The following is a 23,311-nucleotide window of genomic DNA, read 5'->3' as shown; positions in this document are numbered from 1 at the left end:
GGATATTATTACCCTCTTTCGTGAGAAGTCATTTTTTCCTTGTCAATTATTACCCTCTTTAGGAGAAATTTACTGTGTATTTCAAGCGAGTTTAGCTATAGGGTACAATTTGCCCGGGATATTATTACCCTCTTTCGTGAGAAGTCATTTTTTCCTGGTCAATTATTACCCTTTTTAGGAGAAATGTATACTGTAATTCTGTAGAGTTTAGCAAGAGGGTACTATTTGCACGGGATATTATTACCCTCTTTCGTGAGAAGTCATTTTTCCTGGTCAATTATTACCCTTTTTAGGAGAAATGTATACTGTTATTCTGTAGAGTTTAGCAAGAGGATACTATTTGCCCGGGATATTATTACACTCTTTCGTGAGAAGTCTTTTTTTCCTGGTCAATTATTACATTCTTTGTGAGAAATTTACTGTGTAGTTCAAGCGAGTTTAGCTATAGGGTACAATTTGCCCGGGAAATTATTACCCTCTTTCGTGAGAAGTCATTTTTTCCTGGTCAATTATTACCCTTTTTAGGAGAAATGTATACTGTAATTCTATAGAGTTTAGCAAGAGGGTACTATTTGCCCGGGATATTATTACCCTCTTTCGTGATAAGTCATTTTTTCCTGGTCAATTATTACCCTCTTTAGGAGAAATTTACTGTGTAGTTCAAGCGAGTTTAGCTATAGGGTACAATTTGCCCTTGATATTATTACCCTCTTTCGTGAGAAGTCATTTTTTCCTGGTCAATTATTACCCTTTTTAGGAGAAATGTATACTGTAATTGTGTAGAGTTTAGCTATAGGGTACAATTTGCCCGGGAAATTATTACCCTCTTTCGTGAGAAGTCATTTTTTCCTGGTCAATTATTACCCTTCTTAAGAGAAATGTATACTGTAATTCTATAAAGTTTAGCAAGAGGGTACTATTTGCCCGGGAAATTATTACCCTCTTTCGTGAGAAGTCATTTTTTCCTGGTCAGTTATTACCCTCTTTAGGAGAAATTTACTGTGTATTGCAAGCGAGTTTAGCTATAGGGTACAATTTGCCCGGGATATTATTACCCTCTTTCGTGAGAAGTCATTTTTTTCCTGCTCAATTATTACCCTTTTTAGGAGAAATGTATACTGTAATTCTGTAGAGTTTAGCAAGAGGGTACTATTTGCCCGGGATATTATTACCCTCCTTCGTGAGAAGTCATTTTTTCCTGGTCAATTATTACCCTTTTTAGGAGAAATGTATTCTGTAATTCTGTAGAGTTTATCAAGAGGGTACTATTTGCCCGGGATATTATTACCCTCTTTCGTGAGATGTCATTTTTTCCTGGTCAATTATTACCCTTTTTAGGGGAAATGTATACTGTTATTCTGTAGTGTTTAGCAAGAGGGTACTATTTGCCCGGGATATTATTACCCTCTTTCGTGAGAAGTCATTTTTTCCTGGTCAATTATTACCCTCTTTAGGAGAAATTTACTGTGTAGTTCAAGCGAGTTTAGCTATAGGGTACAATTTGCCCGGGATATTATTACCCTCTTTCGTGAGAAGTCATTTTTTCCTGGTCAATTATTACCCTTTTTAGGAGAAATGTATACTGTAATTGTGTAGAGTTTAGCTATGGGGTACAATTTGCCCGGGAAATTATTACCCTCTTTCGTGAGAAGTCATTTTTTTTGATCAATTATTACCCTTCTTAAGAGAAATATATACTGTAATTCTATAAAGTTTAGCAAGAGGGTACTATTTCCCCGGGAAATTATTACCCTCTTTCGTGAGAAGTCATTTTTTCCTGGTCAGTTATTACCCTCTTTAGGAGAAATTTACTGTGTATTTCAAGCGAGTTTAGCTATAGGGTACAATTTGCCCGGGATATTATTACCCTCTTTCGTGAGAAGTCATTTTTTCCTGGTCAATTATTACCCTTGTTAAGAGAAATGTATACTGTAATTCTGTAGAGTTTAGCAAGAGGGTACTATTTGCCCGGGATATTATTACCCTCTTTCGTGAGAAGTCATTTTTTCCTGGTCAATTATTACCCTCTTTAGGAGAAATTTACTGTGTAGTTCAAGTGAGTTTAGCTATAGGGTACAATTTGCCCGGGAAATTATTACCGTCTTTCGTGAGAAGTCATTTTTTCCTGGTCAATTATTACCCTTCTTAGGAGAAATGTATACTGTAATTCTATAAAGTTTAGCAAGAGGGTACTATTTGCCCGGGAAATTATTACCCTCTTTCGTGAGATGTCATTTTTTCCTGGTCAGTTATTACCCTCTTTAGGAGAAATTTACTGTGTAGTTCAAGCGAGTTTAGCTATAGGGTACAATTTGCCCGGGATATTATTACCCTCTTTCGTGAGAAGTCATTTTTTCCTGGTCAATTATTACCCTTTTTAGGAGAAATTTACTGTGTAGTTCAAGCGCGTTTAGCTATAGGGTACAATTTGCCCGGTAAATTATTAACCTCTTTCGTGAGAAGTCATTTTTTCCTGGTCAATTATTACCCTCTTTAAAAGAAATTTACTGTGTAGTTCAAGCGAGTTTAGCTATAGGGTACAATTTGCCCGGGAAATTATTACTCTCTTTCGTGAGAAGTCATTTTTTCCTGGTCAATTATTACCCTTCTTAAGAGAAATGTATACTGTAATTCTATAAAGTTTAGCAAGAGAGTACTATTTGCCCGGGAAATTATTACCGTCTTTCGTGAGAAGTCATTTTTTCCTGGTCAATTATTACCCTTTTTAGGAGAAATGTATACTGTAATTCTGTAGAGTTTAGCAAGAGGGTACTATTTGCCCGGGATATTATTACCCTCTTTCGTGAGAAGTCATTTTTTCCTGGTCAATTATTACCCTCTTTAGGAGAAATTTACTGTGTATTTCAAGCGAGTTTAGCTATAGGGTACAATTTGCCCGGGATATTATTACCCTGTTTCGTGAGAAGTCATTTTTTCCTGGTCAATTATTACCCTTTTTAGGAGAAATGTATACTGTAATTCTGTAGAGTTTAGCAAGAGGGTACTATTTGCCCGGGATATTATTACCCTCTTTCGTGAGAAGTCATTTTTTCCTGGTCAATTATTACCCTTTTTAGGAGAAATGTATACTGTTATTCTGTAGAGTTTAGCAAGAGGGTACTATTTGCCCGGGATATTATTACCCTCTTTCGTGAGAAGTCAGTTTTTCCTGGTCAATTATTACCCTGTTTGTGAGAAATTTACTGTGTAGTTCAAGCGAGTTTAGCTATAGGGTACAATTTGCCCGGGAAATTATTACCCTCTTTCGTGAGAAGTCATTTTTTCCTGGTCAATTATTACCCTTTTTAGGAGAAATGTATACTGTAATTCTATAGAGTTTAGCAAGAGGGTACTATTTGCCCGGGATATTATTACCCTCTTTCGTGATAAGTCTTTTTTTCCTGGACAATTATTACCCTCTTTAGGAGAAATTTACTGTGTAGTTCAAGCGAGTTTAGCTATAGGGTACAATTTGCCCGGGATATTATTACCCTCTTTCGTGAGAAGTCATTTTTTCCTGGTCAATTATTACCCTTTTTAGGAAAAATGTATACTGTAATTGTGTAGAGTTTAGCTATAGGGTACAATTTGCCCGGGAATTTATTACCCTCTTTCGTGAGAAGTCATTTTTTCCTGGTCAATTATTACCCTTCTTAAGAGAAATGTATACTGTAGTTCTATAAAGTTTAGCAAGAGGGTACTATTTGCCCGGGAAAATATTACCCTCTTTCGTGAGAAGTCATTTTTTCCTGGTCAGTTATTACCCTCTTTAGGAGAAATTTACTGTGTACTTCAAGCGAGTTTAACTATAGGGTACAATTTGCCCGGGATATTATTACCCTCTTTCGTGAGAAGTCATTTTTTTCCTGGTCAATTATTACCCTTTTTAGGAGAAATGTATACTGTAATTCTGTAGAGTTTAGCAAGAGGGTACTATTTGCCCGGGATATTATTACCCTCTTTCGTGAGAAGTCATTTTTTCCTGGTCAATTATTACCCTTTTTAGGAGAAATGTATACTGTAATTCTGTAGAGTTTATCAAGAGGGTACTATTTGCCCGGGATATTATTACCCTCTTTCGTGAGATGTCATTTTTTCCTGGTCAATTATTACCCTTTTTAGGAGAAATGTATACTGTTATTCTGTAGAGTTTAGCAAGAGGGTACTATTTGCCCGGGATATTATTACCCTCTTTCGTGAGAAGTCATTTTTTCCTGGTCAATTATTAACCTCTTTAGGAGAAATTTACTGTGTAGTTCAAGCGAGTTTAGCTATAGGGTACAATTTGCCCGGGATATTATTACCCTCTTTCGTGAGAAGTCATTTTTTCCTGGTCAATTATTACCCTTTTTAGGAGAAATGTATACTGTAATTGTGTAGAGTTTAGATATAGGGTACAATTTGCCCGGGAAATTATTACCCTCTTTCGTGAGAAGTCATTTTTTCCTGGTCAATTATTACCCTTCTTAAGAGAAATGTATACTGTAATTCTATAAAGTTTAGCAAGAGGGTACTATTTGCCCGGGAAATTATTACCCTCTTTCGTGAGAAGTCATTTTTTCCTGGTCAGTTATTACCCTCTTTAGGAGAAATTTACTGTGTATTTCAAGCGAGTTTAGCTATAGGGTACAATTTGCCCGGGATATTATTACCCTCTTTCGTGAGAAGTCATTTTTTTCCTGGTCAATTATTACCCTTTTTAGGAGAAATGTATACTGTAATTCTGTAGAGTTTAGCAAGAGGGTACTATTTGCCCGGTATATTATTACCCTCTTTCGTGAGAAGTCATTTTTTCCTGGTCAATTATTACCCTCTTTAGGAGAAATTTACTGTGTAGTTCAAGTGAGTTTAGCTATAGGGTACAATTTGCCCGGGAAATTATTACCGTCTTTCGTGAGAAGTAATTTTTTCCTGGTCAATTATTACCCTTCTTAGGAGAAATGTATACTGTAATTCTATAAAGTTTAGCAAGAGGGTACTATTGGCCCGGGAAATTATTACCCTCTTTCGTGAGATGTCATTTTTTCCTGGTCAGTTATTACCCTCTTTAGGAGAAATTTACTGTGTATTTCAAGCGAGTTTAGCTATAGGGTACAATTTGCCCGGGATATTATTACCCGCTTTCGTGAGATGTCATTTTTTCCTGGTGAATTATTACCCTTTTTAGGAGAAATGTATACTGTAATTCTGTAGAGTTTAGCAAGAGGGTACTATTTGCCCGGGATATTATTACCCTCTTTCGTGAGAAGTAATTTTTTCCTGGTCAATTATTACCCTTTTTAGGAGAAATGTATACTGTTATTCTGTAGAGTTTAGCAAGAGGGTACTATTTGCCCGGGATATTATTACCCTCTTTCGTGAGAAGTCATTTTTTCCTGGTCAATTATTACCCTCTTTAGGAGAAATTTACTGTGTAGTTCAAGCGAGTTTAGCTATAGGGTACAATTTGCCCGGGAAATTATTACCCTCTTTCGTGAGAAGTCATTTTTCCTGGTCAATTATTACCCTTTTTAGGAGAAATGTATACTGTTATTCTGTAGAGTTTAGCAAGAGGGTACAATTTGCCCGGGAAATTATTAACCTCTTTCGTGAGAAGTCATTTTTTCCTGGTCAATTATTACCTTTTTTAGGAGAAATGTATACTGTAATTCTATAGAGTTTAGCAAGAGGGTACTATTTGCCCGGGATATTATTACCCTCTTTCGTGATAAGTCATTTTTTCCTGGTCAATTATTACCCTCTTTAGGAGAAATTTACTGTGTAGTTTAAGCGAGTTTAGCTATAGGGTACAATTTGCCCGGGATATTATTACCCTCTTTCGTGAGAAGTCATTTTTTCCTGGTCAATTATTACCCTTCTTAAGAGAAATGTATACTGTAATTGTGTAGAGTTTAGCTATAGGGTACAATTTGCCCAGGAAATTATTACCCTCTTTCGTGAGAAGTCATTTTTTCCTGGTCAATTATTACCCTTCTTAAGAGAAATGTATACTGTAATTCTATAAAGTTTAGCAAGAGGGTACTATTTGCCCGGGAAAATGTTACCCTCTTTCGTGAGAAGTCATTTTTTCCTGGTCAGTTATTACCCTCTTTAGGAGAAATTTACTGTGTATTTCAAGCGAGTTTAACTATAGGGTACAATTTGCCCGGGATATTATTACCCTCTTTCGTGAGAAGTCATTTTTTTCCTGGTCAATTATTACCCTTTTTAGGAGAAATGTATACTGTAATTCTGTAGAGTTTAGCAAGAGGGTACTATTTGCCCGGGATATTATTACCCTCTTTCGTGAGAAGTCATTTTTCCTGGTCAATTATTACCCTTTTTAGGAGAAATGTATACTGTAATTCTGTAGAGTTTATCAAGAGGGTACTATTTGCCCGGGATATTATTACCCTCTTTCGTGAGATGTCATTTTTTCCTGGTCAATTATTACCCTTTTTAGGAGAAATGTATACTGTTATTCTGTAGAGTTTAGCAAGAGGGTACTATTTGCCCGGGATATTATTACCCTCTTTCGTGAGAAGTCATTTTTTCCTGGTCAATTATTAACCTCTTTAGGAGAAATTTACTGTGTAGTTCAAGCGAGTTTAGCTATAGGGTACAATTTGCCCGGGATATTATTACCCTCTTTCGTGAGAAGTCATTTTTTCCTGGTCAATTATTACCCTTTTTAGGAGAAATGTATACTGTAATTGTGTAGAGTTTAGATATAGGGTACAATTTGCCCGGGAAATTATTACCCTCTTTCGTGAGAAGTCATTTTTTCCTGGTCAATTATTACCCTTCTTAAGAGAAATGTATACTGTAATTCTATAAAGTTTAGCAAGAGAGTACTATTTGCCCGGGAAATTATTACCCTCTTTCGTGAGAAGTCATTTTTTCCTGGTCAGTTATTACCCTCTTTAGGAGAAATTTACTGTGTATTTCAAGCGAGTTTAGCTATAGGGTACAATTTGCCCGGGATATTATTACCCTCTTTCGTGAGAAGTCATTTTTTTCCTGGTCAATTATTACCCTTTTTAGGAGAAATGTATACTGTAATTCTGTAGAGTTTAGCAAGAGGGTACTATTTGCCCGGGATATTATTACCCTCTTTCGTGAGAAGTCATTTTTTCCTGGTCAATTATTACCCTCTTTAGGAGAAATTTACTGTGTAGTTCAAGTGAGTTTAGCTATAGGGTACAATTTGCCCGGGAAATTATTACCGTCTTTCGTGAGAAGTCATTTTTTCCTGGTCAATTATTACCCTTCTTAGGAGAAATGTATACTGTAATTCTATAAAGTTTAGCAAGAGGGTACTATTGGCCCGGGAAATTATTACCCTCTTTCGTGAGATGTCATTTTTTCCTGGTCAGTTATTACCCTCTTTAGGAGAAATTTACTGTGTATTTCAAGCGAGTTTAGCTATAGGGTACAATTTGCCCGGGATATTATTACCCGCTTTCGTGAGATGTCATTTTTTCCTGGTCAATTATTACCCTTTTTAGGAGAAATGTATACTGTAATTCTGTAGAGTTTAGCAAGAGGGTACTATTTGCCCGGGATATTATTACCCTCTTTCGTGAGAAGTAATTTTTTCCTGGTCAATTATTACCCTTTTTAGGAGAAATGTATACTGTTATTCTGTAGAGTTTAGCAAGAGGGTACTATTTGCCCGGGATATTATTACCCTCTTTCGTCAGAAGTCATTTTTTCCTGGTCAATTATTACCCTCTTTAGGAGAAATTTACTGTGTAGTTCAAGCGAGTTTAGCTATAGGGTACAATTTGCCCGGGAAATTATTACCCTCTTTCGTGAGAAGTCATTTTTCCTGGTCAATTATTACCCTTTTTAGGAGAAATGTATACTGTTATTCTGTAGAGTTTAGCAAGAGGGTACAATTTGCCCGGGAAATTATTACCCTCTTTCGTGAGAAGTCATTTTTTCCTGGTCAATTATTACCTTTTTTAGGAGAAATGTATACTGTAATTCTATAGAGTTTAGCAAGAGGGTACTATTTGCCCGGGATATTATTACCCTCTTTCGTGATAAGTCATTTTTTCCTGGTCAATTATTACCCTCTTTAGGAGAAATTTACTGTGTAGTTCAAGCGAGTTTAGCTATAGGGTACAATTTGCCCGGGATATTATTACCCTCTTTCGTGAGAAGTCATTTTTTCCTGGTCAATTATTACCCTTCTTAAGAGAAATGTGTACTGTAATTGTGTAGAGTTTAGCTATAGGGTACAATTTGCCCAGGAAATTATTACCCTCTTTCGTGAGAAGTCATTTTTTCCTGGTCAATTATTACCCTTCTTAAGAGAAATGTATACTGTAATTCTATAAAGTTTAGCAAGAGGGTACTATTTGCCCGGGAAATTATTACCCTCTTTCGTGAAAAGTCATTTTTTCCTGGTCAGTTATTACCCTCTTTAGGAGAAATTTACTGTGTATTTCAAGCGAGTTTAGCTATAGGGTACAATTTGCCCGGGATATTATTACCCTCTTTCGTGAGAAGTCATTTTTTTCCTGGTCAATTATTACCCTTTTTAGGAGAAATGTATACTGTAATTCTGTAGAGTTTAGCAAGAAAGTACTATTTGCCCGGGATATTATTACCCTCTTTCGTGAGAAGTCATTTTTTCCTGGTCAATTATTACCATTTTAGGAGAAATGTATACTGTAATTCTGTAGAGTTTAGCAAGAGGGTACTATTTACCCGGGATATTATTACCCTTTTTCGTGAGAAGTCATTTTTTCCTGGTCAATTATTACCCTTTTTAGGAGAAATGTATACTGTTATTCTGTAGAGTTTAGCAAGAGGGTACTATTTGCCCGGGATATTATTACCCTCTTTCGTGAGAAGTCATTTTTTCCTGGTCAATTATAACCCTTCTTAAGAGAAATGTATACTGTAATTCTATAAAGTTTAGCAAGAGGGTAATATTTGCCCGGGAAATTAATACCCTCTTTCGTGATAAGTCATTTTTTCCTGGTCAATTATTACCCTCTTTGTGAGAAATTTACTGTGTAGTTCAAGCGAGTTTAGCTATAGGGTACAATTTGCCCGGGAAATTATTACCCCCTTTCGTGAGAAGTCATTTTTTCCTGGTCAATTATTACCCTTTTTAGGAGAAATGTATACTGTAATTCTATAGAGTTTAGCAAGAGGGTACTATTTGCCCTGGATATTATTACCCTCTTTCGTGATAAGTCATTTTTTCCTGGTCAATTATTACCCTCTTTAGGAGAAATTTACTGTGTAGTTCAAGCGAGTTTAGCTATAGGGTACAATTTGCCCGGGATATTATTACCCTCTTTCGTGAGAAGTCATTTTTTCCTGGTCAATTATTACCCTTTTTAGGAGAAGTGTATACTGTAATTGTGTAGAGTTTAGCTATAGGGTACAATTTGCCCGGGAAATTATTACCCTCTTTCGTGAGAAGTCATTTTTTCCTGGTCAATTATTACCCTTCTTAAGAGAAATGTATACTGTAATTCTATAAAGTTTAGCAAGAGGGTACTATTTGCCCGGGAAATTATTACCCTCTTTCGTGAGAAGTCATTTTTTCCTGGTCAGTTATTACCCTCTTTAGGAGAAATTTACTGTGTATTTCAAGCGAGTTTAGCTATAGGGTACAATTTGCCCGGGATATTATTACCCTCTTTCGTGAGAAGTCATTTTTTTTCCTGGTCAATTATTACCCTTTTTAGGAGAAATGTATACTGCAATTCTGTAGAGTTTAGCAAGAGGGTACTATTTGCCCGGGATATTATTACCCTCTTTCGTGAGAAGTCATTTTTTCCTGGTCAATTATTACCCTTTTTAGGAGAAATGTATACTGTAATTCTGTAGAGTTTAGCAAGAGGGTACTATTTGCCCGGGATATTATTACCCTCTTTCGTGAGAAGTCATTTTTTCCTGGTCAATTATTACCATTTTTAGGAGAAATGTATACTGTAATTGTGTAGAGTTTAGATATAGGGTACAATTTGCCCGGGAAATTATTACCCTCTTTCGTGAGAAGTCATTTTTTCCTGGTCAATTATTACCCTCTTTAGGAGAAATTTACTGTGTAGTTCAAGCGAGTTTAGCTATAGGGTACAATTTGCCCGGGAAATTATTACCCTCTTTCGTGAGAAGTCATTTTTTCCTGGTCAATTATTACCCTCTTTAGGAGAAATTTACTGTGTAGTTCAAGCGAGTTTAGCTATAGGGTACAATTTGCCCGGGAAATTATTACCCTCTTTCGTGAGAAGTCATTTTTTCCTGGTCAATTATTACCCTTTTTAGGAGAAATGTATACTGTAATTCTATAAAGTTTAGCAAGAGGGTACTATTTGCCCGGGATATTATTACCCTCTTTCGTGATAAGTCATTTTTTCCTGGTCAATTATTACCCTCTTTAGGAGAAATTTACTGTGTAGTTCAAGCGAGTTTAGCTATAGGGTACAATTTGCCCGGGATATTATTACCCTCTTTCGTGAGAAGTCATTTTTTCCTGGTCAATTATTACCCTTTTTAGGAGAAATGTATACTGTAATTGTGTAGAGTTTAGCTATAGGGTACAATTTGCCCGGGATATTATTACCCTCTTTCGTGAGAAGTCATTTTTTTCCTGGTCAATTATTACTCTTTTTAGGAGAAATGTATACTGTAATTCTGTAGAGTTTAGCAAGAGGGTACTATTTGCCCGGGATATTATTACCCTCTTTCGTGAGAAGTCATTTTTTCCTGGTCAATTATTACCCTCTTTAGGAGAAATTTACTGTGTAGTTCAAGTGAGTTTAGCTATAGGGTACAATTTGCCCGGGATATTATTACCGTCTTTCGTGAGAAGTCATTTTTTCCTGGTCAATTATTACCCTTCTTAGGAGAAATGTATACTGTAATTCTATAAAGTTTAGCAAGAGGGTACTATTTGCCCGGGAAATTATTACCCTTTTTCGTGAGATGTCATTTTTTCCTGGTCAATTATTACCCTCTTTAGGAAAAATTTACTGTGAATTTCAAGCGAGTTTAGCTATAGGGTACAATTTTCCCCGGGATATTATTACCCGCTTTCGTGAGAAGTCATTTTTTCCTGGTCAATTATTACCCTTTTTAGGAGAAATGTATACTGTAATTCTGTAGAGTTTAGCAAGAGGGTACTATTTGCCCGGGATATTATTACCCTCTTTCGTGAGAAGTCATTTTTTCCTGGTGAATTATTACCCTTTTTAGGAGAAATGTATACTGTTATTCTGTAGAGTTTAGCAAGAGGGTACTATTTGCCCGGGATATTATTACCCTCTTTCGTGAGAAGTCATTTTTTCCTGGTCAATTATTACCCTCTTTAGGAGAAATTTACTGTGTAGTTCAAGCGAGTTTAGCTATAGGGTACAATTTGCCCGGGAAATTATTACCCTCTTTCGTGAGAAGTCATTTTTTCCTGGTCAATTATTACCCTCTTTAGGATAAATTTACTGTGTAGTTCAAGCGAGTTTAGCTATAGGGTACAATTTGCCCGGGAAATTATTACTCTCTTTCGTGAGAAGTCATTTTTTCCTGGTCAATTATTACCCTTTTTAGGAGAAATGTATACTGTAATTCTGTAGAGTTTAGCAAGAGGGTACTATTTGCCCGGGATATTATTACCCTCTTTCGTAAGAAGTCATTTTTTCCTGGTCAATTATTACCCTCTTTAGGAGAAATTTACTGTGTATTTCAAGCGAGTTTAGCTATAGGGTACAATTTGCCCGGGATATTATTACCCTCTTTCGTGAGAAGTCATTTTTTCCTGGTCAGTTATTACCCTCTTTAGGAGAAATTTACTGTGTATTTCAAGCGAGTTTAGCTATAGGGTACAATTTGCCCGGGATATTATTACCCTCCTTCGTGAGAAGTCATTTTTCCTGGTCAATTATTACCCTTTTTAGGAGAAATGTATACTGTTATTCTGTAGAGTTTAGCAAGAGGGTACTATTTGCCCGGGATATTATTACCCTCTTTCGTGAGAAGTCATTTTTTCCTGGTCAATTATTACCCTCTTTGTGAGAAATTTACTGTGTAGTTCAAGCGAGTTTAGCTATAGGGTACAATTTGCCCGGGAAATTATTACCCTCTTTCGTGAGAAGTCATTTTTTCCTGGTCAATTATTACCCTTTTTAGGAGAAATGTATACTGTAATTCTATAGAGTTTAGCAAGAGGGTACTATTTGCCCGGGATATTATTACCCTCTTTCGTGATAAGTCATTTTTTCCTGGTCAATTATTACCCTCTTTAGGAGAAATTTACTGTGTATTTCAAGCGAGTTTAGCTATAGGGTACAATTTGCCCGGGATATTATTACCCTCTTTCGTGAGAAGTCATTTTTTCCTGGTCAATTATTACCCTTTTTAGGAGAAATGTATACTGTAATTGTGTAGAGTTTAGCTATAGGGTACAATTTGCCCGGGAAATTATTACCCTCTTTCGTGAGAAGTCATTTTTTCCTGGTCAATTATTACCCTTCTTAAGAGAAATGTATACTGTAATTCTATAAAGTTTAGCAAGAGGGTACTATTTGCCCGGGAAATTATTACCCTCTTTCGTGAGAAGTCATTTTTTCCTGGTCAGTTATTACCCTCTTTAGGAGAAATTTACTGTGTATTGCAAGCGAGTTTAGCTATAGGGTACAATTTGCCCGGGATATTATTACCCTCTTTCGTGAGAAGTCATTTTTTTCCTGGTCAATTATTACCCTTTTTAGGAGAAATGTATACTGTAATTCTGTAGAGTTTAGCAAGAGGGTACTATTTGCCGGGATATTATTACCCTCTTTCGTGAGAAGTCATTTTTTCCTGGTCAATTATTACCCTTTTTAGGAGAAATGTATACTGTAATTCTGTAGAGTTTATCAAGAGGGTACTATTTGCCCGGGATATTATTACCCTCTTTCGTGAGATGTCATTTTTTCCTTGTCAATTATTACCCTTTTTAGGAGAAATGTATACTGTTATTCTGTAGAGTTTAGCAAGAGGGTACTATTTGCCCGGGATATTATTACCCTCTTTCGTGAGAAGTCATTTTTTCCTGGTCAATTATTACCCTCTTTAGGAGAAATTTACTGTGTAGTTCAAGCGAGTTTAGCTATAGGGTACAATTTGCCCGGGATATTATTACCCTCTTTCGTGAGAAGTCATTTTTTCCTGGTCAATTATTACCCTTTTTAGGAGAAATGTATACTGTAATTGTGTAGAGTTTAGCTATAGGGTACAATTTGCCCGGGAAATTATTACCCTCTTTCGTGAGAAGTCATTTTTTTGGTCAATTATTACCCTTCTTAAGAGAAATGTATACTGTAATTCTATAAAGTTTAGCAAGAGGGTGCTATTTCCCCGGGAAATTATTACCCTCTTTCGTGAGAAGTCATTTTTTCCTGGTCAGTTATTACCCTCTTTAGGAGAAATTTACTGTGTATTTCAAGCGAGTTTAGCTATAGGGTACAATTTGCCCGGGATATTATTACCCTCTTTCGTGAGAATTCTTTTTTTTCCTGGTCAATTATTACCTTTTTTAGGAGAAATGTATACTGTAATTCTGTAGAGTTTAGCAACAGGGTACTATTTGCCCGGGATATTATTACCCTCTTTCGTGAGAAGTCATTTTTTCCTGGTCAATTATTACCCTCTTTAGGAGAAATTTACTGTGTAGTTCAAGTGAGTTTAGCTATAGGGTACAATTTGCCCGGGAAATTATTACCGTCTTTCGTGAGAAGTCATTTTTTCCTGGTCAATTATTACCCTTCTTAGGAGAAATGTATACTGTAATTCTATAAAGTTTAGCAAGAGGGTACTATTTGCCCGGGAAATTATTACCCTCTTTCGTGAGATGTCATTTTTTCCTGGTCAGTTATTACCCTCTTTAGGAGAAATTTACTGTGTATTTCAAGCGAGTTTAGCTATAGGGTACAATTTGCCCGGGATATTATTACCCTCTTTCGTGAGAAGTCATTTTTTCCTGGTCAATTATTACCCTTTTTAGGAGAAATTTACTGTGTAGTTCAAGCGCGTTTAGCTATAGGGTACAATTTGCCCGGGATATTATTACCCTCTTTCGTGAGAAGTCATTTTTTCCTGGTCAATTATTACCCTTTTTAGGAGAAATGTATACTGTAATTCTGTAGAGTTTAGCAAGAGGGTACTATTTGCCCGGGATATTATTACCCTCTTTCGTGAGAAGTCATTTTTCCTGGTCAATTATTACCCCTTTTAGGAGAAATGTATACTGTTATTCTGTAGAGTTTAGCAAGAGGGTACTATTTGCCCGGGATATTATTACCCTCTTTCGTGAGAAGTCATTTTTTCCTGGTCACTTATTACCCTCTTTGTGAGAAATTTACTGTGTAGTTCAAGCGAGTTTAGCTATAGGGTACAATTTGCCCGGGAAATTATTACCCTCTTTCGTGAGAAGTCATTTTTTCCTGGTCAATTATTACCCTTTTTAGGAGAAATGTATACTGTTCTTCTGTAGAGTTTAGCAAGAGGGTACTATTTGCCCGGGATATTATTACCCTCTTTCGTGAGAAGTCATTTTTTCCTGGTCAATTATTACCCTCTTTAGGAGAAATTTACTGTGTAGTTCAAGCGAGTTTAGCTATAGGGTACAATTTGCCCGGGATATTATTACCCTCTTTCGTGAGAAGTCATTTTTTCCTGGTCAATTATTACCCTTTTTAGGAGAAATGTATACTGTAATTGTGTAGAGTTTAGATATAGGGTACAATTTGCCCGGGAAATTATTACCCTCTTTCGTGAGAAGTCATTTTTTCCTGGTCAATTATTACCCTTCTTAAGAGAAATGTATACTGTAATTCTATAAAGTTTAGCAAGAGGGTACTATTTGCCCGGGAAATTATTACCCTCTTTCGTGAGAAGTCATTTTTTCCTGGTCAGTTATTACCCTCTTTAGGAGAAATTTACTGTGTATTTCAAGCGAGTTTAGCTATAGGGTACAATTTGCCCGGGATATTATTACCCTCTTTCGTGAGAAGTCATTTTTTTCCTGGTCAATTATTACCCTTTTTAGGAGAAATGTATAGTGTAATTCTGTAGAGTTTAGCAAGAGGGTACTATTTGCCCGGGATATTATTACCCTCTTTCGTGAGAAGTCATTTTTTCCTGGTCAATTATTACCCTCTTTAGGAGAAATTTACTGTGTAGTTCAAGTGAGTTTAGCTATAGGGTACAATTTGCCCGGGAAATTATTACCGTCTTTCGTGAGAAGTCATTTTTTCCTGGTCAATTATTACCCTTCTTAGGAGAAATGTATACTGTAATTCTGTAGAGTTTAGCAAGAGGGTACTATTTGCCCGGGATATTATTACCCTCTTTCGTGAGAAGTAATTTTTTCCTGGTCAATTATTACCCTTTTTAGGAGAAATGTATACTGTTATTCTGTAGAGTTTAGCAAGAGTTTACTATTTGCCCGGGATATTATTACCCTCTTTCGTGAGAAGTCATTTTTTCCTGGTCAATTATTACCCTCTTTAGGAGAAATTTACTGTGTAGTTCAAGCGAGTTTAGCTATAGGGTACAATTTGCCCGGGAAATTATTACCCTCTTTCGTGAGAAGTCATTTTTCCTGGTCAATTATTACCCTTTTTAGGAGAAATGTATACTGTTATTCTGTAGAGTTTAGCAAGAGGGTACAATTTGCCCGGGAAATTATTACCCTCTTTCGTGAGAAGTCATTTTTTCCTGGTCAATTATTACCCTTTTTAGGAGAAATGTATACTGTAATTCTATAGAGTTTAGCAAGAGGGTACTATTTGCCCGGGATATTATTACCCTCTTTCGTGATAAGTCATTTTATCCTGGTCAATTATTACCCTCTTTAGGAGAAATTTACTGTGTATTTCAAGCGAGTTTAGCTATAGGGTACAATTTGCCCGGGATATTATTACCCTCTTTCGTGAGAAGTCATTTTTTCCTGGTCAATTATTACCCTTTTTAGGAGAAATGTATACTGTTATTCTGTAGAGTTTAGCAAGAGGGTACTATTTGCCCGGGATATTATTACCCTTTTTCGTGAGAAGTGATTTTTTCCTGGTCAATTTTTACCCTCTATAGGAGAAATTTACTGTGTATTTCAAGCGAGTTTAGCTATAGGGTACAATTTGCCCGGGAAATTATTACCCCCTTTCGTGAAAAGTCATTTTTTCCTGGTCAATTATTACCCTCTTTAGGAGAAATTTACTGTGTATTTCAAGCGAGTTTAGCTGTAGGGTACAATTTGCCCGGGATATTATTACCCTCTTTCGTGAGAAGTCATTTTTTCCTGGTCAATTATTACCCTTTTTAGGAGAAATGTATACTGTAATTCTGTAGAGTTTAGCAAGAGGGTACTATTTGCCCGGGATATTATTACCCTCTTTCGTGAGAAGTCATTTTTTCCTGGTCAATTATAACCCTTCTTAAGAGAAATGTATACTGTAATTCTATAAAGTTTAGCAAGAGGGTACTATTTGCCCGGGAAATTATTACCCTCTTTCGTGAGAAGTCATTTTTTCCTGGTCAGTTATTACCCTCTTTAGGAGAAATTTACTGTGTATTTCAAGCGAGTTTAGCTATAGAGTACAATTTGCCCGGGAAATTATTACCCTCTTTCGTGAGAAGTCATTTTTTCCTGGTAAGTTATTACCCTCTTTAGGAGAAATTTACTGTGTATTGCAAGCGAGTTTAGCTATAGGGTACAATTTGCCCGGGATATTATTACCCTCTTTCGTGAGAAGTCATTTTTTTCCTGGTCAATTATTACCCTTTTTAGGAGAAATGTATACTGTAATTCTGTAGAGTTTAGCAAGATGGTACTATTTGCCCGGGATATTATTACCCTCTTTCGTGAGAAGTCATTTTTTCCTGGTCAATTATTACCCTTTTTAGGAGAAATGTATACTGTAATTCTGTAGAGTTTATCAAGAGGGTACTATTTGCCCGGGATATTATTACCCTCTTTCGTGAGAAGTGATTTTTTCCTGGTCAATTATTACCCTTTTTAGGAGAAATGTATACTGTTATTCTGTAGAGTTTAGCAAGAGGGTACTATTTGCCCGGGATATTATTACCCTCTTTCGTGAGAAGTCATTTTTTCCTGGTCAATTATTACCCTCTTTAGGAGAAATTTACTGTGTAGTTCAAGCGAGTTTAGCTATAGGGTACAATTTGCCCGGGATATTATTACCCTCTTTCGTGAGAAGTCATTTTTTCCTGGTCAATTATTACCCTTTTTAGGAGAAATGTATACTGTAATTGTGTAGAGTTTAGATATAGGGTACAATTTGCCCGGGAAATTATTACCCTCTTTCGTGAGAAGTCATTTTTTCCTGGTCAATTATTACCCTTCTTAAGAGAAATGTATACTGTAATTCTATAAAGTTTAGCAAGAGGGTACTATTTGCCCGGGAAATTATTACCCTCTTTCGTGAGAAGTCATTTTTTCCTGGTCAGTTATTACCCTCTTTAGGAGAAATTTACTGTGTATTTCAAGCGAGTTTAGCTATAGGGTACAATTTGCCCGGGATATTATTACCCTCTTTCGTGAGAAGTCATTTTTTTCCTGGTCAATTATTACCCTTTTTAGGAGAAATGTATACTGTAATTCTGTAGAGTTTAGCAAGAGGGTACTATTTGCCCGGGATATTATTACCCTCTTTCGTGAGAAGTCATTTTTTCCTGGTCAATTATTACCCTCTTTAGGAGAAATTTACTGTGTAGTTCAAGTGAGTTTAGCTATAGGGTACAATTTGCCCGGGAAATTATTACCGTCTTTCGTGAGAAGTCATTTTTTCCTGGTCAATTATTACCCTTATTAGGAGAAATGTATACTGTAATTCTATAAAGTTTAGCAAGAGGGTACTATTTGCCCGGGAAATTATTACCCTCTTTCGTGAGATGTCATTTTTTCCTGGTCAGTTATTACCCTCTTTAGGAGAAATTTACTGTGTATTTCAAGCGAGTTTAGCTACAGGGTACAATTTGCCCGGGATATTATTACCCGCTTTCGTGAGAAGTCATTTTTTCCTGGTCAATTATTACCCTTTTTAGGAGAAATGTATACTGTAATTCTGTAGAGTTTAGCAAGAGGGTACTATTTGCCCGGGATATTATTACCCTCTTTCGTGAGAAGTAATTTTTTCCTGGTCAATTATTACCCTTTTTAGGAGAAATGTATACTGTTATTCTGTAGAGTTTAGCAAGAGTTTACTATTTGCCCGGGATATTATTACCCTCTTTCGTGAGAAGTCATTTTTTCCTGGTCAATTATTACACTCTTTAGGAGAAATTTACTGTGTAGTTCAAGCGAGTTTAGCTATAGGGTACAATTTGCCCGGGAAATTATTACCCTCTTTCGTGAGAAGTCATTTTTCCTGGTCAATTATTACCCTTTTTAGGAGAAATGTATACTGTTATTCTGTAGAGTTTAGCAAGAGGGTAGAATTTGCCCGGGAAATTATTACCCTCTTTCGTGAGAAGTCATTTTTTCCTGGTCAATTATTACCCTTTTTAGGAGAAATGTATACTGTAATTCTATAGAGTTTAGCAAGAGGGTACTATTTGCCCGGGATATTATTACCCTCTTTCGTGATAAGTCATTTTTTCCTGGTCAATTATTACCCTCTTTAGGAGAAATTTACTGTGTATTTCAAGCGAGTTTAGCTATAGGGTACAATTTGCCCGGGATATTATTACCCTCTTTCGTGAGAAGTCATTTTTTCCTGGTCAATTATTACCCTTTTTAGGAGAAATGTATACTGTTATTCTGTAGAGTTTAGCAAGAGGGTACTATTTGCCCGGGATATTATTACCCTCTTTCGTGAGAAGTGATTTTTTCCTGGTCAATTTTTACCCTCTATAGGAGAAATTTACTGTGTATTTCAAGCGAGTTTAGCTATATGGTACAATTTGCCCGGGAAATTATTACCCCCTTTCGTGAAAAGTCATTTTTTCCTGGTCAATTATTACCCTCTTTAGGAGAAATTTACTGTGTATTTCAAGCGAGTTTAGCTGTAGGGTACAATTTGCCCGGGATATTATTACCCTCTTTCGTGAGAAGTCATTTTTTCCTGGTCAATTATTACCCTTTTTAGGAGAAATGTATACTGTAATTCTGTAGAGTTTAGCAAGAGGGTACTATTTGCCCGGGATATTATTACCCTCTTTCGTGAGAAGTCATTTTTTCCTGGTCAATTATAACCCTTCTTAAGAGAAATGTATACTGTAATTCTATAAAGTTTAGCAAGAGGGTACTATTTGCCCGGGAAATTATTACCCTCTTTCGTGAGAAGTCATTTTTTCCTGGTCAGTTATTATCCTCTTTAGGAGAAATTTACTGTGTATTTCAAGCGAGTTTAGCTATAGGGTACAATTTGCCCGGGAAATTATTACCCCCTTTCGGGAGAAGTCATTTTTTCCTGGTCAATTATTACCCTCTTTAGGAGAAATTTACTGTGTATTTCAAGCGAGTTTAGCTATGGGGTACAATTTGCCCGGGATATTATTACCCTCTTTCGTGAGAAGTCATTTTTTCCTGGTCAATTATTACCCTTTTTAGGAGAAATGTATACTGTAATTCTGTAGAGTTTAGCAAGAGGGTACTATTGGCCCGGGATATTATTACCCTCTTTCGTGATAAGTCATTTTTTCCTGGTCAATTATTACCCTCTTTGTGAGAAATTTACTGTGTAGTTCAAGCGAATTTAGCTATAGGGTACAATTTGCCCGGGAAATTATTACCCCCTTTCGTGAGAAGTCATTTTTTCCTGGTCAATTATTACCCTTTTTAGGAGAAATGTATACTGTAATTCTATAGAGTTTAGCAAGAGGGTACTATTTGCCCTGGATATTATTACCCTCTTTCGTGATAAGTCATTTTTTCCTGGTCAATTATTACCCTCTTTAGGAGAAATTTACTGTGTAGTTCAAGCGAGTTTCACTATAGGGTACAATTTGCCCGGGATATTATTACCCTCTTTCGTGAGAAGTCATTTTTTCCTGGTCAATTATTACCCTTTTTAGGAGAAATGTATACTGTAATTGTGTAGAGTTTAGCTATAGGGTACAATTTGCCCGGGAAATTATTACCCTCTTTCGTGAGAAGTCATTTTTTCCTGGTCAATTATTACCCTTCTTAAGAGAAATGTATACTGTAATTCTATAAAGTTTAGCAAGAGGGTACTATTTGCCCGGGAAATTATTACCCTCTTTCGTGAGAAGTCATTTTTTCCTGGTCAGTTATTACCCTCTTTAGGAGAAATTTACTGTGTATTTCAAGCGAGTTTAGCTATAGGGTACAATTTGCCCGGGATATTATTACCCTCTTTCGTGAGAAGTCATTTTTTTCCTGGTCAATTATTACCCTTTTTAGGAGAAATGTATACTGTAATTCTGTAGAGTTTAGCAAGAGGGTACTATTTGCCCGGGATATTATTACCCTCTTTCGTGAGAAGTCATTTTTTCCTGGTCAATTATTACCCTTTTTAGGAGAAATGTATACTGTAATTCTGTAGAGTTTAGCAAGAGGGTACTATTTGCCCGGGATATTATTACCCTCTTTCGTGAGAAGTCATTTTTTCCTGGTCAATTATTACCCTTTTTAGGAGAAATGTATACTGTTATTCTGTAGAGTTTAGCAAGAGGGTACTATTTGCCCGGGATATTATTACCCTCTTTCGTGAGAAGTCATTTTTTCCTGGTCAATTATTACCCTCTTTAGGAGAAATTTACTGTGTAGTTCAAGCGAGTTTAGCTATAGGGTACAATTTGCCCGGGAAATTATTACCCTCTTTCGTGAGAAGTCATTTTTTCCTGGTCAATTATTACCCTCTTTAGGAGAAATTTACTGTGTATTTCAAGCGAGTTTAGCTATAGGGTACTATTTGCCCGGGATATTATTACCGTCTTTCGTGAGAAGTCATTTTTTCCTGGTCAATTATTACCCTTTTTAGGAGAAATGTATACTGTTATTCTGTAGAGTTTAGCAAGAGGGTACTATTTCCCCGGGATATTATTACCCTCTTTCGTGAGAAGTCATTTTTTCCTGGTCAATTATTACCCTCTTTGTGAGAAATTTACTGTGTAGTTCAAGCGAGTTTAGCTATAGGGTACAATTTGCCCGGTCAATTATTACCCTCTTTCGTGAGAAGTCATTTTTTCCTGGTCAATTATTACCCTTTTTACGAGAAATGTATACTGTAATTCTATAAAGTTTAGCAAGAGGGTACTATTTGCCCGGGATATTGTTACCCTCTTTCGTGATAAGTCATTTTTTCCTGGTCAATTATTACCCTCTTTAGGAGAAATTTACTGTGTAGTTCAAGCGAGTTTAGCTATAGGGTACAATTTGCCCGGGATATTATTACCCTCTTTCGTGAGAAGTCATTTTTTCCTGGTCAATTATTACCCTTTTTAGGAGAAATGTATACTGTAATTGTGTAGAGTTTAGCTATAGGGTACAATTTTCCCGGGATATTATTACCCTCTTTCGTGAGAAGTCATTTTTTTCCTGGTCAATTATTACTCTTTTTAGGAGAAATGTATACTGTAATTCTGTAGAGTTTAGCAAGAGGGTACTATTTGCCCGGGATATTATTACCCTCTTTCGTGAGAAGTCATTTTTTCCTGGTCAATTATTACCCTCTTTAGGAGAAATTTAATGTGTAGTTCAAGTGAGTTTAGCTATAGGGTACAATTTGCCCGGGAAATTATTACCGTCTTTCGTGAGAAGTCATTTTTTCCTGGTCAATTATTACCCTTCTTAGGAGAAATGTATACTGTAATTCTATAAAGTTTAGCAATAGGGTACTATTTGCCCGGGAAATTATTACCCTTTTTCGTGAGATGTCATTTTTTCCTGGTCAATTATTACCCTCTTTAGGAGAAATTTACTGTGTATTTCAAGCGAGTTTAGCTATAGGGTACAATTTTCCCCGGGATATTATTACCCGCTTTCGTGAGAAGTCATTTTTTCCTGGTCAATTATTACCCTTTTTAGGAGAAATGTATACTGTAATTCTGTAGAGTTTAGCAAGAGGGTACTATTTGCCCGGGATATTATTACCCTCTTTCGTGAGAAGTCATTTTTTCCTGGTCAATTATTACCCTTTTTAGGAGAAATGTATACTGTTATTCTGTAGAGTTTAGCAAGAGGGTACTATTTGCCCGGGATATTATTACCCTCTTTCGTGAGAAGTCATTTTTTCCTGGTCAATTATTACCCTCTTTAGGAGAAATTTACTGTGTATTTCAAGCGAGTTTAGCTATAGGGTACAATTTGCCCGGGAAATTATTACCCTCTTTCGTGAGAAGTCATTTTTTCCTGGTCAATTATTACCCTCTTTAGGAGAAATTTACTGTGTAGTTCAAGCGAGTTTAGCTATAGGGTACAATTTGCCCGGGAAATTATTACTCTCTTTCGTGAGAAGTCATTTTTTCCTGGTCAATTATTACCCTTGTTAAGAGAAATGTATACTGTAATTCTATAAAGTTTAGCAAGAGGGTACTATTTGCCCGGGAAATTATTACCCTCTTTCGTGAGAAGTCATTTTTTCCTGGTCAATTATTACCCTTTTTAGGAGAAATGTATACTGTAATTCTGTAGAGTTTAGCAAGAGGGTACTATTTGCCCGGGATATTATTACCCTCTTTCGTGAGAAGTCATTTTTTCCTTGTCAATTATTACCCTCTTTAGGAGAAATTTACTGTGTATTTCAAGCGAGTTTAGCTATAGGGTACAATTTGCCCGGGATATTATTACCCTCTTTCGTGAGAAGTCATTTTTTCCTGGTCAATTATTACCCTTTTTAGGAGAAATGTATACTGTAATTCTGTAGAGTTTAGCAAGAGGGTACTATTTGCACGGGATATTATTACCCTCTTTCGTGAGAAGTCATTTTTCCTGGTCAATTATTACCCTTTTTAGGAGAAATGTATACTGTTATTCTGTAGAGTTTAGCAAGAGGATACTATTTGCCCGGGATATTATTACCCTCTTTCGTGAGAAGTCTTTTTTTCCTGTTCAATTATTACATTCTTTGTGAGAAATTTACTGTGTAGTTCAAGCGAGTTTAGCTATAGGGTACAATTTGCCCGGGAAATTATTACCCTCTTTCGTGAGAAGTCATTTTTTCCTGGTCAATTATTACCCTTTTTAGGAGAAATGTATACTGTAATTCTATAGAGTTTAGCAAGAGGGTACTATTTGCCCGGGATATTATTACCCTCTTTCGTGATAAGTCATTTTTTCCTGGTCAATTATTACCCTCTTTAGGAGAAATTTACTGTGTAGTTCAAGCGAGTTTAGCTATAGGGTACA

The sequence above is a fragment of the Thermobia domestica genome, chromosome 14, assembly GCF_964235325.1.
Source record: "Thermobia domestica chromosome 14, izTheDome1.hap1.1, whole genome shotgun sequence".
Classification (NCBI taxonomy): Eukaryota; Metazoa; Arthropoda; class Insecta; order Zygentoma; family Lepismatidae; genus Thermobia; species Thermobia domestica.
Note: the sequence above shows the minus strand (reverse complement) of the source record.